Source organism: Pseudonaja textilis, chromosome 4, assembly GCF_049901715.1.
Source record: "Pseudonaja textilis isolate UNSWEBS1 chromosome 4, rPseTex1.2, whole genome shotgun sequence".
Lineage (NCBI taxonomy): Eukaryota > Metazoa > Chordata > Lepidosauria > Squamata > Elapidae > Pseudonaja > Pseudonaja textilis.
This window is the reverse complement of record NC_141993.1, coordinates 39582812-39599440: the sequence shown is the minus strand read 5'-3', so window position 1 is coordinate 39599440 and position 16629 is coordinate 39582812. Positions and strand designations below refer to the sequence as shown.

Genomic DNA, 16629 nt, shown 5'->3' with positions numbered 1-16629 from the left:
TATAATCAAACTCCCTTACCATATATTGTAAATTTATACACCTGCCTATACAGAAAGTCCCAGACATACCACAGTTCATTTAGTGATCGTTCAAAGTTACAATGGCACTGAAAAAAGTGACTTATGACCAAATTTAACACTTACAGCCTTTGTAACATCCCCATGGTCATGTGATCAACATTCAGATGCTTGGCAACTGGTTCTTACTTGTGAACTTTCTGACAAGCAAAATCAGTGGGGAAGCCAGAGTCACTTAATGTTACTGACTGGACAACTGCAGTGATTCACTTAACAACTGCGGCAAGGTAAGTCGTAAAATGGAGCAAAATTCTGTAAAATTCAGGGTAAAACTATCTCACTTAGCAACAGACATTTTGGACTCAATCGTGGTTGTACATCAAGGGCTCCTTGTAATTATCTTCTTATAACTGGGTGAAGGTTTTCATTCACATCCTATTTAAGGGCTCCCACCGATGACTATATTCCTACAACAGATATTAAAACTGGTAATGATCTGCCATATATGATGATAGCTCCAACTATGCAGTTCATGTATTCCATTGACAGTTGGCCAAATTAATAGTTGAGATCATATTTGAGATCAGAAGAATGAATGTCAAAATGGGATAGTTTGCATTTATCAATGCATACCTGTAACAATTACATTTTAATTAACAATGCCTTTTTAAGCCTACGCAAATATTTGGGCAAGAGAGCTTTGATGTACCAGTACAAACAGAAAGATATTGTTTAAAATATAATAGATTAATAGTTTCATATTGGACTATTCAATATTTTTCTACTCATTCTCTCTGTATTCCATGCTTTCAGAAAATCAAACTTCAAGCCCCGCTGAGACCAATCCTTAAACCAATTTATATATTTCAGATAATCTCAATAGATAAAGTTGATAATCAGAAAGGGACATAGGGATTTTAACAGGAACCTCTTTCTAGGAAAACGATCTTCAGCTATGATCATGGCACTCTCTTTCATGTGTTACCTTTTCCTTCAATGAAGTTCTGGAGATCTTGGAGAAGATGAAACCTGGAAGGAGTGGAAGAGGATGAAGAGAGATTTTGCTTTCACTTCCTCAATCCAGATGAGTTAGTTTGGTACATCAGGTTACCACTGTTGGCTGAAGGCTCACTGTCTCTGGAAATGAGGATAGAAAATGGAAAACAAACCCTTTATGGACTTCTTTTAAGTCAAGAAAGACTTTTGGATTAGATGTAAGGCATAAGCATATGCCAATTAAAACTCTATGAAAAGATCTTAGGATTCTCATCCAAATAAATAGGTAATCCAATGTTTTAGTACTGAAGAGAGATTAAGGATTTAAACTGAGTTTGGTTTTTTTTAAAGCAAAAGTGGACAGCATAAAACATGGAATTTTGTAGAGATAGTCAAATTTGTACCCAAATGGAGGTGGGAATTTTTTTTTTGCATGGATACTAGTATTTAGAAAGAGCTTGAAGATATACAGGCAGTTGTTGGCTTATGACCACAAAATTTCCATTGTTAAACAAAGTGGTTAACTGAATCATGGCCAATTTTTATGACCTTTTTTTTTGCTTTGATGTTAAGTCACTGCAGTTGTTAAGTAAAACATATGGGTATTAAGTGAATCTGGCTTCGCTTGTCCGAATCTGATTGAGATGGTTGCAAATGGTGATCACATGATCCCAGGATGCTGCAACCACTTGTAAATACATGCCAGCTGCCAAGTGCCCATGTCTGCTAACATGGACTACTTCAATGCATTGGTTGCCTGTATAGTTACCAATTCAAGATGCAGGCAGTGATGCTTTGAGTTATTGCCTGTCCCCGATTACCTATCTGAGATCTGGCAGGGCAGGCACACTCCTGGGCTTGTCTATTAGGGAGAGCCATCTGCCAGAGCCAAAGAAAAAACCCTTTACAGTCATGATGCCTTTGGAACATTATCCTCCATGAAGATGATGTTGGTTTTGTTTCTACTTTGGTTGTTGATTATATGTGTATGGTTGTTATTGCTGCTGTTGCATGTTTTTATATACTGTCTTTAACGGTTGTTAGCCATCTAGAGAGATGTGGTGGTCTAGAGGTGAAGATGATAGGCTGCCATTCAGAAGGTTGATAGGGCACAAAGAGAAAATATCTGCTGTGAACTCCACATAGGTGTCAGGAAGAGCATCTGGCCATTAAACACTCACCTCCATTCAGTCACCCTGATTCCACTCCAATAAGAAGGGATAACAGGGTTGTAAAAAAAAACATATCTAGAGTCATGAATTTGAGATGAGTAGCCATACACATTGAAAATGAATGAATGAATGAATGGAATACCAATATTATGGCATTTATTTTAAACACCTAATTTAAAGACATGAATATATACCAACTGAGCTGTTCAATTTAAGAGTAATTGTATGTAATAAGCAGAAAAATACTAAAAAAGAAGCCAAGAAAAATTAAAGACATGAGAGAGAAAAAATAAAAATAAATAAAACAATATTGTTGACATGTTTCTATCTTTATAAATCATGCTCACTGCTTTCACTTCCCCCAGGCAGGTCTATTCATACCAGGTAAATCATATGTAATTTGGTCTGAAAATGCACCCAACAGTTTGGTGTATTCCAAGCCATTCCAACAAACCAATTAAGGTTCTCTGACCCCTAACTAGTCCCCATCCATTTTATCCTCATCCAGCTATAAATCCAAGATGTTCTTTGCTGGGATTAGACCATGTTTGTAATTGCACAGGAATGTATGCAAACCACAAGATCTATCTGATGCTATCTGAAATATTTGAACATTCCTCGTTCCCAGTGATTACTAGTCAGATACAGTGATCTGATTTTTTTTAAAATTTAAATTCCATTCAATTATTGAAGAATTGCACTGAAATTGAAACATCAATACACATTTGAATTATAATGAACAGAATCTCAATAGTGACAATCACCTCACAGACCTAAATCTCTTCACATTATTAGTTTTAGAGAGAAAATGTTTGATCTGTACAAATAATTCCTACAACTCCATGTTTCCCCACACACTCTCTCCTGGATATATGCAACCAAACCCCTTTTCTGTTTGTGGGTACTCAGAAGCTTGAGCCAAAAACTGCCTTCTGCCTGATTGTATGAACTAAAAAAATTATTATAGTAATTGAAGACCCAGAAGTATGGAATGCATTAGAGATTGTTCCACGTTAATGGAACATGTCAGAGAACAATTTTAAGAAAGGAAAAGGATCTAGAAGTCAGCATTTTTCATTGAGATGGTCCCCAACGAAGTACTATGATTATGAAGTATTTGGCTTTTTTTTTTCTTATAGAATGCTACCTTGCACAAAAAAATTACCTCTGAATCATTATCATTATCTTTCACTTTAGTTAGTGCTAAGTTTGCTAAGTTTTATTTTCCATTACTTCTAACTCCTTTATTTCCAAAAGAACTATAAAAAAGGAACAACTACTGTACATATACGTACTAACAACATTTGTCACAAAGGCTTCCATTGAGGCAACCAGAAGTCATGGTCATGAAGTCTTTGGCATAGATTATTCCATTGACAGATGCTGAAGCTGAGGATGTCTCTTTTCTTCTTCCATAGTAAAGCTGTGGCTACATTTAGACACCAACGTTCATGTCTTTATTGAATGACCTGTTAGCAGCTATAGATGAAAGGGCAGCTGTGTACTTCCAGTTATCTGATTGTGTTCATTTTTACATTACCTGTAAATATATTATCTCCTTTTCTAAACCAAAATGGAGCTCATTCCAATAAAGGAGAATGTTTATAGCTCAGGGTTGAAATGTGGGGTCCTTGGTGTTCTCTGAGCTTGCCTGTTTTCTTGCAGAGGTTTCATTACCCTAACTAGCTAACATCATCAGTGCTCACTGATGATGTTACCTAGTTTGGTTAATGAAATGTCTGCAAGAAAACAAGCAAGGTCAGAGAGCACCAAGGAGCTTCTCCCTAATCATTGTTTATAATGAGAACAACAGAAACAACTGTTGCGTTCTTGAAGTCATTATAGTTCATGTCTACAATATGAAATTGCATATGATCAGAATTTTAATTTTTAACAGTCAGGAGGAAGAAAACGGGCACTTCGTGAATGTTTAAACATGGGCTGACCCAGCTGAATGAAAAGGAAGATTCCCACAAAGCTCAAAAGTTTTAACACTTCAGTTCATGTCTCTCTCCCCCATACTAGAATAGCTGGGACCAGTCCAAGAATATACCCATGCAATTCAGTTTAGAAGTCTTAGAAGAAGAAAAAACTCCCTATTTTTATTTAACATTTGGCCCTCCAACTAATAATTAGTAACCAATTATAATTCCAGATGATGGAAATTCAAACTAAGCAAAAGCCAGCAGCAGCAATGTGAGCATTTTAAAGGGACAGTCACCATCTAACAGGCCCATTCACATCACTTTTTGCTACAGACAAGATCAGGTCAAGCTAATTAAGAAAAAAAATTCACCATGCAATTATATTATCCAAGATTTCATTGCTGGAATTCCCAGAATATGTGCAATCAATCATGCCAACCTGCAGCTTCACAGTTTACAGTTACTACTACTATGTCTTCAGCATGATAATTTCATACAGAGAGAGAGGGAGAGAAAGAGAGGGAGAGGGAGAGATGGATCTCAATTTGTTTCTGTGTCCTTAGCTGTTAGAATACAAAACACTGAAAGCCAAAGTATATTTTTGTTTGAATCCATGGTATTTAAAAATGTGGGAAATAACAATAGCTAAAGAATCAGGCAGCAAATAACCTTGAAGCATTCTTTAAATAAATAGTGTTTTATTCAAATTTGATTTCCCATTTTGGTTCAGTCAGCAAAATAATATCTCATACATTTCTTCCATCTACACAAATTCCTTTTGGAAAAGAAATATTGAATAGAGATGTTTAAAAAGCTATATCCCTCCTTAGTGTGACATATATATGTATACATATATATATACATATATTCAGACTCAGTGAGTGGGAGGAAGTTTTTGCTTTTACCCAGTTTATTTGATTATATGATGCTGCATCTCATTTTCAACTTCATACATTTCATCTTTTAAAGATTCCAGAAAAATATTCTTGGACCCAGACAGTCTTGAAATAAATGTTGCTAGTTGCCAGGTATACTTGATTTTTCTAAAATTATTGTTCCCTTTTTATAGTTCTTTTCAAAAAGGAAAGAAATAATATTGAAGGTTGTGGAAATCTTTGCATAATGCAAGAACTAGATGGTTTAGTCTGTGATTCTTGATGGTACTCTAATTCGCTACCTGTATTAAATGTTTTTTATACATACAGATGTGTCCCCTGTTTAAATGCTCTTCACACAATTAAATAAAGAAAAATCTTGCTTGTCAAAAGGGGGAAAAAGTTGAGTCTCTTCTAATGTGCCACAGTGCATTTCCAAGAGGGATGGCATTCAGACATGCACTGTATTCTGAAGATATCATCTCAGTATGTTGTGTTTCAAAGCTTTGAACCAACTCTCTTTTTAAAGCTACCCTTAGAAATAATGATTTATACCTCATCTCCCAAGGCAGCTTACAGCAGCATAAACTCAAAGTATGAAACCACAAGGCAAGAGCTGATCAACATTTCAACCAGGAAGAGCATAATGTTATCAGCAAAGCAACAGCCAGAATGACTGCCAAAAGGCACGTCCTTGCAAACCAGCCATTGGCTATTGAGAAAGGAATAATTCCTCCCAAAGGAATTCCAGGGTGAATTGTAGAGGACTGTATTCTATTGCACAATCAAGCATAAGTTAGATATTGATAGAACATAAAGCTGAGTTTATCCAACCAATCATATACAGTATACATATGTACATATGCATACACACACACACACACACACACACACACACACACACATATAAAATTTTTAAAAACAGATTAAAAACTAATGCAAAAAAAGAAAAAGAGCAAAGAGAAAGCAAAAAGAGCAAAAAAAAAGGGAAAATAGAAAAGAAAGAATAAAGATACAGAGATGTGGCTTCCCATCTTCTTTCCAGCAGTTTTAAGTACAATTATAAATTTACCTTTATAGTTACAACATAGATCTATTCTTTCTATAATCTATCTTGCATAATCATCAAAACTATAAATCATAAGTTCTTTTTTTCCCTGTGTCAGGCAAAAAAATAAAAATAATCCTGAAGTTTTTCCAGCCAGCAATAAATATAAAGCTTATCCAACCTATCCTAATGAGAGACACTCCAATAATCCACAAAAAAAGCAACAAGTTTACTTTTACAGACAAATACTTTTTTATGCAACATTCGAAAATGCACATTTTTAGAACCATGCAGCAAGATATACTGGAGATCGTCCAGTCCATTCTCCACTTTATGGAGTACAAAAAGTAACATACCTCATAGTTGGCCACCCAGTCTCAGTTTTAATATTTCAAGAACAGCAACGAAGTGCCACTTAGCATGTTTCTGCATGTCAGCCAACAAGGTAGACCACACTAAAAAACTAAATGCTGTTACCTTCCCACCAAAGTGCTCCCTATTTTTCTACTTGCATTTTTACATGCTTTTGAACTGCTAGATTGGCAGAAGCTGGGACAAGTAATGGGGGGAGCTCATTCTGTTACACGGTGCTAGGGATTAGAACCGCCGAACTACTGACCTTTCTGATTGACTAGCTCAGCGTCTTATTCACTGAGCCACCGCATCCCTTAGACTGATATACTGCTTCACAATGCTTTACAGCCCTCTCTAAGCAGTTTACAGAGTCCGCCTATTGCCCCCAACAATCTGGGTCCTCATTTTACTGACCTCAGAAGGATGGAAGGCTGAGTCAACCTTGGAAGGCTGAGTCAATCTTGAGCCGATGAGGATTGAATTCCTGGCAGTCAGCAGAATTTGCCTGCAATACTGCATTCTAACCACTGCACCACCACGGCTCAAGGTTGAATCTTACAAAACTGAATGTTCTTCCCCCTTCCTCACTTTCTCTTCATCTGAATTTATTTTGCATAGAAAAACAGTTGAGAAGTTAGTTCTTTGAGGAATTGCTCAGATCTCCTAGAGGAGGACAAAGAGAGAATGGTGAGAATGTAGTGCATGGGAAAAGTTACTTATGTCTCTGACTGGATGGTTTGTGTACATCCTGCTGTTGCCATATAATGACTCACAAGACTCTCTCTTTTCCAAATGGGAAAATACATAAATATTGAAGACTTTTCTTCCACATTTCACTTCCTTCCTCTCTCTGACCTCCCTCCTCCTCCCAGATCTTTTTGCCGATCTTATTTGAATACATATTATTCAACTATCTTGTCTTTAGAATTGTTTGGGTTTCTTTTTTTCCTTCTAAAAACTGGCTTGAAAACTTGCTCAGAAGACTTTGGCTGATAGGAGATGAGTTAGAAACAGCAGGACTGAAAGCTAAACAGGAAATAAAATAAAAGAATTTCAGAAGAAGGAAGTAACAGAGTTCTGCACTGCTGCCAAGAAAATTAAATGGATGTGTACATGCAGCTAAGGAAGCTTAAGTAATGCTGCTTTAATGGATTCATTAATTCATTGCACTAAAAACAGTGCTTATTTATTTATTTATTTGATTTATATAGCGACTCACTCAACATACAACATTATTCGATGGTTAAGTGATTAATGATCCAAACAGCATTTCATTAAATCTCTGCTTGACATTTTTCTCTCTCTCAGCTTTATTTCTAGTTGCTTATATTATATCAATATTATAACCCTTATTATGAAATGATTTTACTAACTTCCAACAAAATAGGCCTCTTATGAAGATGATAGATGGAGAGAGAGAGAGAGAGACAGAGAGAGAGAGACAGAGAGAGAGAGAGAGATGATGGATGAATGGGCAGGCAGGTGGGTAGATAGATAATATTAAAGAGTGGGATGGCCCTCAACACAATTATTTTATTAATATCCTAGTTCCAATTATAGTGACTTGAGTGCTGTCTGTGAGAAGTTAAGGCCAAGTATTGCATCTTTCCGTCCTTCCTTTCAGTGACTCTCAACCCACCATTTTTGGATGGCACAGCAGCTCCTTTCCCCATGTGTTTACAAAATTAACTATTCCATTTCCAAGAAATGCTCCTTTGTGCTTGAAAACAAATGACCATATAGGCTTATTCCATCTTTAAAAAAAAAAAAAGAACAACCAATGTCATTGTGCACTTTGGCATCTGTCGATCTCCAAGACAAATGATGAAGAAGTCCAGAGAGAGTCTCCTTTTTAACAAAAAAAAAGATTGTTTCTACATTTTTACTTTTGAAATGTTAGCTTTAAAGTGCCCCCCCAGAAGACACATGGAATATTGTTCACAAGGCCTACTTTTCTCTCCACTCTTGATGGTAGAACTGATTATAATTGGTAACTCTGTGCCAAAGGAAAGAAGTGAATTGAGGAACCTAGGGAACCTGAACACTTAAACTCTTCTCTTACCCCTCCAAAAAAAAAAAAAAGCAAATATTTCCCAGCAAATGTGGGGACTGGCAAGGGGCACCTCCGCTTGAACCACAATGCCTGAAGTAGTGATTTCTGCCATTTAGCCATCTGTTTTCAGACTTCTGGACATTGATGCAACTCGCTGAGAGGCCTGAACAACCCCCCAAACCAACCCAACAGGCCCCTTCCCATCCCTTGTTCAGCTTCTGAACTTCTGAGCCCAAGAATTGCTCCATTCCTGATTGCCTGAAAGTCCAGGGTTCTTCCCCCACTGACTCAACCCTTTTGGTTTCTCTTGTTCAGAAGTCTCCAAACTTGGCAACTTCTGGCTGGAGAATTCTAGGAGTTGTAGTCCACAAGTCTTAAAGTTGCCAAGTTTGGGGACCCCTGCTTTTTGTTCATGACCAGGGCGGGGTGTGTGTTTGTGTTGAATCAATGGTGGATTCTTTCAGACATTTGGGGGAAGGTGGAACAAACACCTGAAGCTAACACTCCCTCCCTCCTGAACAGTCTCAAGACATCAATGCCCAACTTTCAAGGGTGATCATAATCATCCCCATTCTGACCCCTCCCCTACAGAAAAGAATAGCAAGAAAGAGTTTCTGGTTGCAGTTCCCTAAATCCTCAGCCAGTCCATGTGACTGGTGGTCTCCTTCTGCTAAGCCAGGGGTCCCCAAATTTAGCAACTTTCGGACTTGTGGACTTCAACTCCCAGAATTCTCCAGCCAGCAATTCTGGGAGTTGAAGTCCACAAGTCTTAAAGTTGCCAAGTTTGGACCCCTGACCAAGATATACGAAATTCTTAGTAGGCTTCAGAGTGGTATGGCCACAAACTTTAAGCAGTTGCCCTGGACGAGCCTGTGGAGAACAAAGGAGCAATCTTATCTTGGCGGCTCCAGGCTCCAGGTGGCTCCTCCTCACTTTAGCTGAATTTAGGAATATCCAATTCCAAAACGATTCTTCTTGCTCCCACCTCGCGTTTCTCCGCTTTCCAATTACCTAAGGCTACCTAGACAATCTGGTGCGAGCTCCAGATGTTTTGGACTCCTCCTCCAAGAAGCCCCGTCAGCCTGGGGGTTCAGAATTCCCCAAGCTAAAAATGAAGTCCAAATTGGGGTTCCGCTAAAGAAGGCTCCTATTTTAAATGTTGAAATCGGAGCAGCGTCTTTGTTTCCGGAGAGAAGCTGGACGCATCGGGCACCGGGTGGGATTCGATCTTCGCACCAACAGATGAGCGTTAAGGTCGACAACCCAGGAAGCAGCTGCTCCTTGCGGTTCCCTCTGTTCCGAAGAACCAGAAGTGTGGCTTTTTCTTTCTTTCTTTCTTTCTTTCTTTCTTTCTTTCTTTCTTTCTTTCTTTCTTTCTTTCTTTCTTTCCTTCTTTCTTTCTTTCTTTCCTCCCCCCCCTCTCTCTCACACACACAATTCGCACACACAATTCCGCCAACAGTTTTCCTCCAAGGTTCCTAGGTATAAAGAGGCTTGTGCTTGAATTTGGGGGACTGGGAAGGACTGAATTAAACTGGAAGAGTTACAATAGAGTTGGGGCGATGAGCTCCGAGAAATTATTCCGAAATGAACACCGTATTAGGCTGCGCCCAATCCTAAGCTTTTCCCTTCGAACTGTTGTTCCCCAGACTTCACTTTTTCCAAGTTTAGCTTGACTTGATCGGGCGGGACAAAAAAAGTTTACACCTAAGCAAAGGGGTTTGTTTCTGTGCGTTTGTGTTTTGTTTGTGTGTTTGTTGTATACCCTGGGACAAATTAAAAAGGAGTTAGGAGGGTTTATTTTTAAAAAATACTGTTTTATTCCACTGGCCGCTCCATGGAGTCATGAGGAATGACAGGACGTTTGTCACGCAGGGAAGACCGAAGTTTGAAGTTTACTAACCTTCTTTCAGCCCTTCCAGAAAAGTTGGGGTTGTCTTCAGCCTCTTTGAGAGATTATTCCCAAACTGCTAGTTTGGCCACAACAGCCCCCCACACGCCACCAATGGTTCAGCTGGCAAAAGGTAGGTCGGAGGAGAGGTCTCCAACCTTAGCAACTTTTAAGACTTGTGGACTTCAACTCCCAGAAAGCTGGCTGAGGAATTCTGGGAGTTGAAGTCCACAAGTCTTAAAGTTGCTAAGGTTGGAGACCCCTGGGTTGGAGGGACCTTCCCAGCCAATTCAGCCTTAGTCACAGAGCAACGCAAAATACCATCCACCTCATGCCACCAATCCATCCTCCCCGCCCCCCGCCCCCCCCGCCCCCTCTGCCCGGGAGTTTGATTCTCTGCCCCTTTCGCCCCTGCTTGAAAAACCGTCGAGGTTCAGGAGATACAGTTAGGCTTAAATTTACGACCACAGAAATGAGACAAGAATGGAAGAGACTCCGCTTTTGCCCGTCCCGATCCTAACCCTTTTCCTTTCTCGGCCGTTGTTTCCTTCAGAAAGACGGCAAATCGCTCCATTAAAAAAACCCGAAGGGAGAGATCGGGATGGGGAACTCAGAAGGAAGCGGCCCGTTCCTTTTGGGACGCTTTGGGATTTTGCTACAAGTTGATTCTCCAAGCAACCTTCAACCCAACCCTCACGTCTTTTGTCTTCCCTTCCTTGGAAATCCCTTTCTCGAAAAGTTCCAGTGTTTGGACCTCTGAGAAACGGGCTGGGCTCCCGTCTTTCTCTGCCGCCGAATTCTGGGCCCGGTTCGAAGTTTTTCCAAGTTTCGCATTTCCGACGTCCCTGCCTCCCTCGGGAGGACGGGGAAACTCCGGCGTCCTGGGCAGAGGGAGGCCGGCGGTGTCCCGGGACTGGCGGTCTTGAGTTGCTGTTTAAGGCGAACGAGGAGCGGCTTGAAGCCTTTCCACGAGGCCCGAATTTACAGCCTGGTATTAATTAGTTTCTCAAATGGCTCTTTAATGTTGCTAATATTGAATCTCCGCTTCACAGAAGCGGGGTTGATTTATATCGCCTGCATATGTCGGGATTGCCTTCCTTCCTTCCTTCCGTCCACCTATCTCCTCCCCAAACTTCGCGTGGGAGGCGATTGGAAATGGAGAGGAGAAGGCATAAAAATGCCACGGTGCTGGGAAAGCTGAGCAGGCCCACTCTAAAACTCTGAGAAATGTTTCCTTTCTGCCTCCCACCCATTTTCTTCTCACTGTAATTTCCGGTCCCTATCTTTCTCTCTCTCTCTGCCCATTGACAAAATGGGTCAACAGAGGGTGATGTTAGAAGAGAATCAGTTTCAGGCTCGAAGGGAAAATATCAATGTATCCCAGGGATCTCCACCTTAGCAACTTTAAGACTTGTGGACTTCAACTTCCAGAATTCCTCAGAATTCCACAAAGCTGGCTGAGGAATTCTGGGAGTTGAACTCCAAAAGTCTTAAAGTTGCTAAGGTTGGAGACCCCTGATCCCACCATTTAAAATAGGAATCAAGTTTCACATGGGCATCCCTTTTTGTATCTAACTTGTCCGTTCCATGGCCCTGCTGTTCGGACAGACTGGAGACAGCTGTGGGGAACAGCAGCTTTTCCAAAAGGCCTGAGGCTCCCCCAGGTCAGTGCAGTGGTTAAGAACAATCTATGAAATGCCACTTCAGAGAATTGATGGGTCAAGATGGCACAGCCCAAACTGGGTTGAAAGATACATGATATGCCCGCATGCCATGCTAAATGATGGCTTACTTGGATGGCCGAGTAAAACATGCAAAGACAATGGGTGGGAGGTGAACAATCAACTATCCAGCCTGTTTTAAGATTGGTTTAGGCTACTGTATGATCTCAGCCATCAAACTGACATTTTTCATTTGATGATCTGTGCAGGCAAATCCCTCCTGTTCCATGAGGGTTTCAAGGAGGGAGGGAGGGAGGGAGGGAGGGAGGGAAGGAAGGAAGGAAGGAAGGAAGGAAGGAAGGAAGGAAGGAAGGAAGGAAGGAAAGAAAGAAAGAAAGAAAGAAAGAAAGAAAGAAAGAAAGAAAAAGAAAGAAAGAAAGAAAGAAAGAAAGATCTGTTAGATTGAACATATTCTTGGAATAGCCCATCAAAATAGCTCTTTTGGCTTGTTAATGTGGGATGTTTGCCATGGAAATAACCAGATTCTATAGCTAGGATGATAAATATTTCTGCATAAAAACCCATAGTCCTGAGCCAAGGGCTCATGATTTCTTGACACTCCTATGACCAGAAAAAGATACAGGTGATATCTCAAGTGGAAGAACTTTTAGAGGGTCTTCATGGAACCTGCAGAACCTTTTCTGGTACCTTTATGGAATAAGCAGCAGGAAGGCAGGAACCTCCAGTTCTGCAATGGGTTCAGAACAGTCTGCGTCCAGGATCCTGGACCATCAGCGCTGGTCATAAATAAAGAGGGAGTCAAAGTATTTGGTGTCCATGATTGCAAAAAATATTACAACTATATAGTGATATGGTGATATTGTTGTGCTGAAACACAACAATAGTGATATAGTGAAATGGTAATATTTTTGTGCAGTGAGGAGAGGGGGGGAGAGAAGGGGAGGGGGGAGAATGAGATAATAAAGCATACTCCAAAGAAAGAAGGAAATGCCCTAAGAGAGACATTCAACCACAAGGACTAGAAACTTTTAAATAAGTTTCCAAATGCTTAATTAGATCAGTGTACTAAAGGGAATGTTTAAATGGAAATTAGCTCATTTTGGTTTGAAAGTAGTGTCAACGTTCACAATTCTAATTGCAACAATTTCGTGCATTTGTCTAGAAAGTTAGCTGATAATATTCCTGGCTGGGAGAAGGGAGGGGGTTGTTGAGCTTCTTGCAAAAGAAAAACTGATGTGAAAGGGTGGAAAAGCTGCATCTGCAAAATGGGTGACATGAGAAAAGCAGCCAGGTCGTGGAAATGCAAAAATCAAAGGCAAAACCAGATTGGAATCATACTGGAAACTTAAAACAAGAGACAAACCAAAGGAGTAGCAGACCAAAATGTGAGAACCAAATCCTAACTGCAAACTTGTGAGAACTTAACATTGGATATCTGCACACCATGCTTGAGGAAGTGACCAGAAAACATTGCCAAATGCACACCCAAATGTACACCCATCAAAGTCACCATTTTTGGAAGAGCTTCCCTGTATTCTATCTGAGTTCAGACTGGGAACACATTTTTTTTTACAAAATCTTAGAGTGTGATGCAGATCCCAGCTCCAGCGTACAAGGAGATAAGGACTAAGCATTCACACCTTGTGGAATAGAAGAAAAACAGTATATCCCAGATCACAACCAATCATAGAAAAGTCACTATTCATGGCTGCAGACAAAGAAGCCAGTTTCATTGGTATGATGAGAGCACCCTAACCCTGATATAAACATTTTGGACTGAGAAAGAAATTGAAGAGAGAGAAAAAATTGTTTGCTTGTGCCATTTCAAATCCAAGCAAAACTTTCCATTTTAAATCAAAATCTGGAAGAAATATTGTTGCAGTAATAGGAAACATTTACAAATCATAAAATTGATATCCGGTCAGTTCTAAAGTCTCTTTTTTTCCGCAATCCTCCCCCTTCAAAATCATAGGTGTGAATGCAGTCAAATTAGGGAATCTGAGGTGATGTCTTATCTGAAATACAAAGAAACAAACAGCAAAGAAAGCAGCTTTATATGATTTCAGTATTCATAATGTAATTCAAAATATTGAGTACAATTTCACTCCAGCCAGGATTTTGGAAAGTTCTCACAGTGACGTTGTGAAATGTTTTGTGTCTGACAGATTGCTGGTGTGTCCAACCCAATTTCCTAATGAACTTATTAATTTAGAAACATCTTTTTACTGAAAATGAGTCACAATCACACGTTATGATGAAGCATTAAACGCCTGCAGATTCGTAAGTTTAACCAGAAATCTAAAACTGTTGCACTGATTCAGAATCTTTGATGCCAGTTTATGTCACAGTTCAGATACAAGAACAGCTCTGAAGTGAAGAACTTAGTGCATTTAGAAGGCTCTTCATTTTCAGAGAGAGAGGAGACTTCAGGAAATCGTGATATATATAGTGAAAAATAATTGTATTTGTAGCAGTTTTCCATGTAACGTAAGATTTATGTTCGAGATTTTCAAACGTGTCCACTAGGCGGAGCTGCACGCCTAGGATTTTATTTAAAATATACAAGAGGTATGGGCCAGAGAAGACTTTCCAAAAAGTGTCTTTATTGAGCAATTGATTCTTAAAGTAAAAATATTGAATAATAAATCCACATTCTAGACACAGTGCAAACCGAGTTCACTTGCAAAACAATATGGAAACTATTTTTAAAGTCATTCATAAAATAACAACATAGATTTGGATGATGCTGTTACATTTCTTGTTGCCGACTTTTTATAAAACAATGCTACTTTTCCCAGCCAGTTAAAATAATGTGTTACAGATACTGTACGGTTTAAAAGATACAAACGTGTCATTTCCAGTCTTAATGTATATGTGTGTTTGTGAGGAAAGAGAAGAATAATAATACGTAAATAGCTGCAACTTCTATTACTAAATTTTTAAAAACTACATTTTGGTACATTCTGAATCTAATCCCACTGAGAAGACCACACAAAAAAAATTCAGAAAACAGATTTAAACGCATCTAATAAATGAAGCAGATGAGGTCTCTAAACAACAGTCGATAGACTTGTAATCCTAGGAAGGTTTTAAAAATTGCTAATTACATTCTTAAAGAGTTTGCAGTTTAGCCAGTTGGACTTTTGTCCTTATGGGTGTCTTTTTTTTTATTTTTTGTGCTTTTGGCTGGATACGGTTGTCTTATGGGGTGACAAAGAGAACAGAAAAACATTAAGGCTGATATGATTCTAATTAAAATAGTTTGATTCTTAACGCCTTCCAAATGCAGACAAGTCTGGCAAGGCAGCAGGATATATTTTGTGGCAGTTTTACTGAGGTTGCTTTGAAAAGGGGGGAAGTCATTATCTGGATAGCTTAATCAGAGGATCGTCTTATTTTGCTGTAAACAAGCTGCATGGAGACGAGTGGGCCTGACTTCGTGCTTGAACTAATGTGTGGCCTTAGCCAGCTTCAGGAACAAGGAGTATTTTTAGCTCATGAGACTAACTTTTGAAATCCAAACCTCTGCCCCAAAGGACAGGAGGAAATCCACCAACTTCCGGAAATGATCTCCCTTGTCTGTCCGTCCCCCCTCCATCTCTGCTTTTGCTTTTGTTTGCCAATCTTGTTTGTTTGTTTTTAATTTGCAGCCAGGGCTCTTTAGGGTCATTTCTACTCAGGTCATGTTGCTGAGACTATCCCGGAGTCCTTTATGGTGCACGGCTCATTCCCTGATGCTTAATTTCCCCTGTCAGGTTGAAGAGCTTTCTGGAGGGAATCCGCCCTGACCTGCAGACCTCAGCAAAGCCGGGTGCCGAGTGCCAGAAATTATATACCGAAGCTTAAGCAAGCAAACCTCCGGGGTCTCTCCCACAACACACGCACACTGACAGTGCTACACACAACCAGGCACACCCCCAGGTTGTTCTACCCATCCAGAGAATCTCCCTTCAGCTTCCAAACTTCCAGCGCCACGTTGCTGGCCTGCTTGGGACCTTAAATAGGGCCAGAGAGAGGAATACTGCAGCTCAAACCAGCGTCCTCCTGGGGGTCTCTTGGCAGAGGAAGAGGAGGGACAACCGGATTAGGGGAAAGGAAAGATGGGCCTGCTTGGTCGACTCCTACCGAGTCACGGGCACTGCATGCAAGTTGGCAGCTTGGCGATTCTCAAAAGTTTCTCTCTGGATACACTTGGCCAGAGGTTTCGTTCAGGGCCAGACCCTGTTCACATTTATCCTGAACTTCCCTCTAATTCTTCAACTGGTTCTCTGAGACCCGGCGCGCGTATCTTCGCGAAAGAGCGATTCCTTACTTAGACTATCTGGGGAAAGGCTAAGCGCGAACATCGCCCACCCAACAAAAGCCGATTTCTTGGTGCATCCGAAGCAAGCTAGGTGACAAGGCCGCTCTTCTTTCCGATAGAGGGGGAAGCTGCTACGGAGAACAAATCCGACGGAGAGCGAGCGCAGGCCAATATCCGGTCCTTCTTCCCTGCTGCTGCTAGGACGGGAGGCGGCTTCTTCACTCCATCTGAATAAACGCCCTTGACCTGACTGGTCCGGAGAAATAGGCGCTTTCGAGGCCACCGACCTCTTGTCATCTCCAAAGGGTTGAG

General features: G+C 40.3%; 1 long non-coding RNA gene across 3 annotated transcripts in view; it reads right to left on the bottom strand.

Moving 5' to 3' along the window:
- LOC113439132 (uncharacterized) overlaps window positions 1-16629 on the bottom strand; it is an 84727-nt gene that overhangs the window by 64298 nt on the left and 3800 nt on the right. For all 3 annotated transcript variants that reach the window (XR_015743480.1, XR_015743479.1, XR_015743481.1), the window contains exon 2: window positions 1004-1155. This is a non-coding gene — a long non-coding RNA (uncharacterized LOC113439132). The remainder of the gene's footprint in view (window positions 1-1003; window positions 1156-16629) is intronic.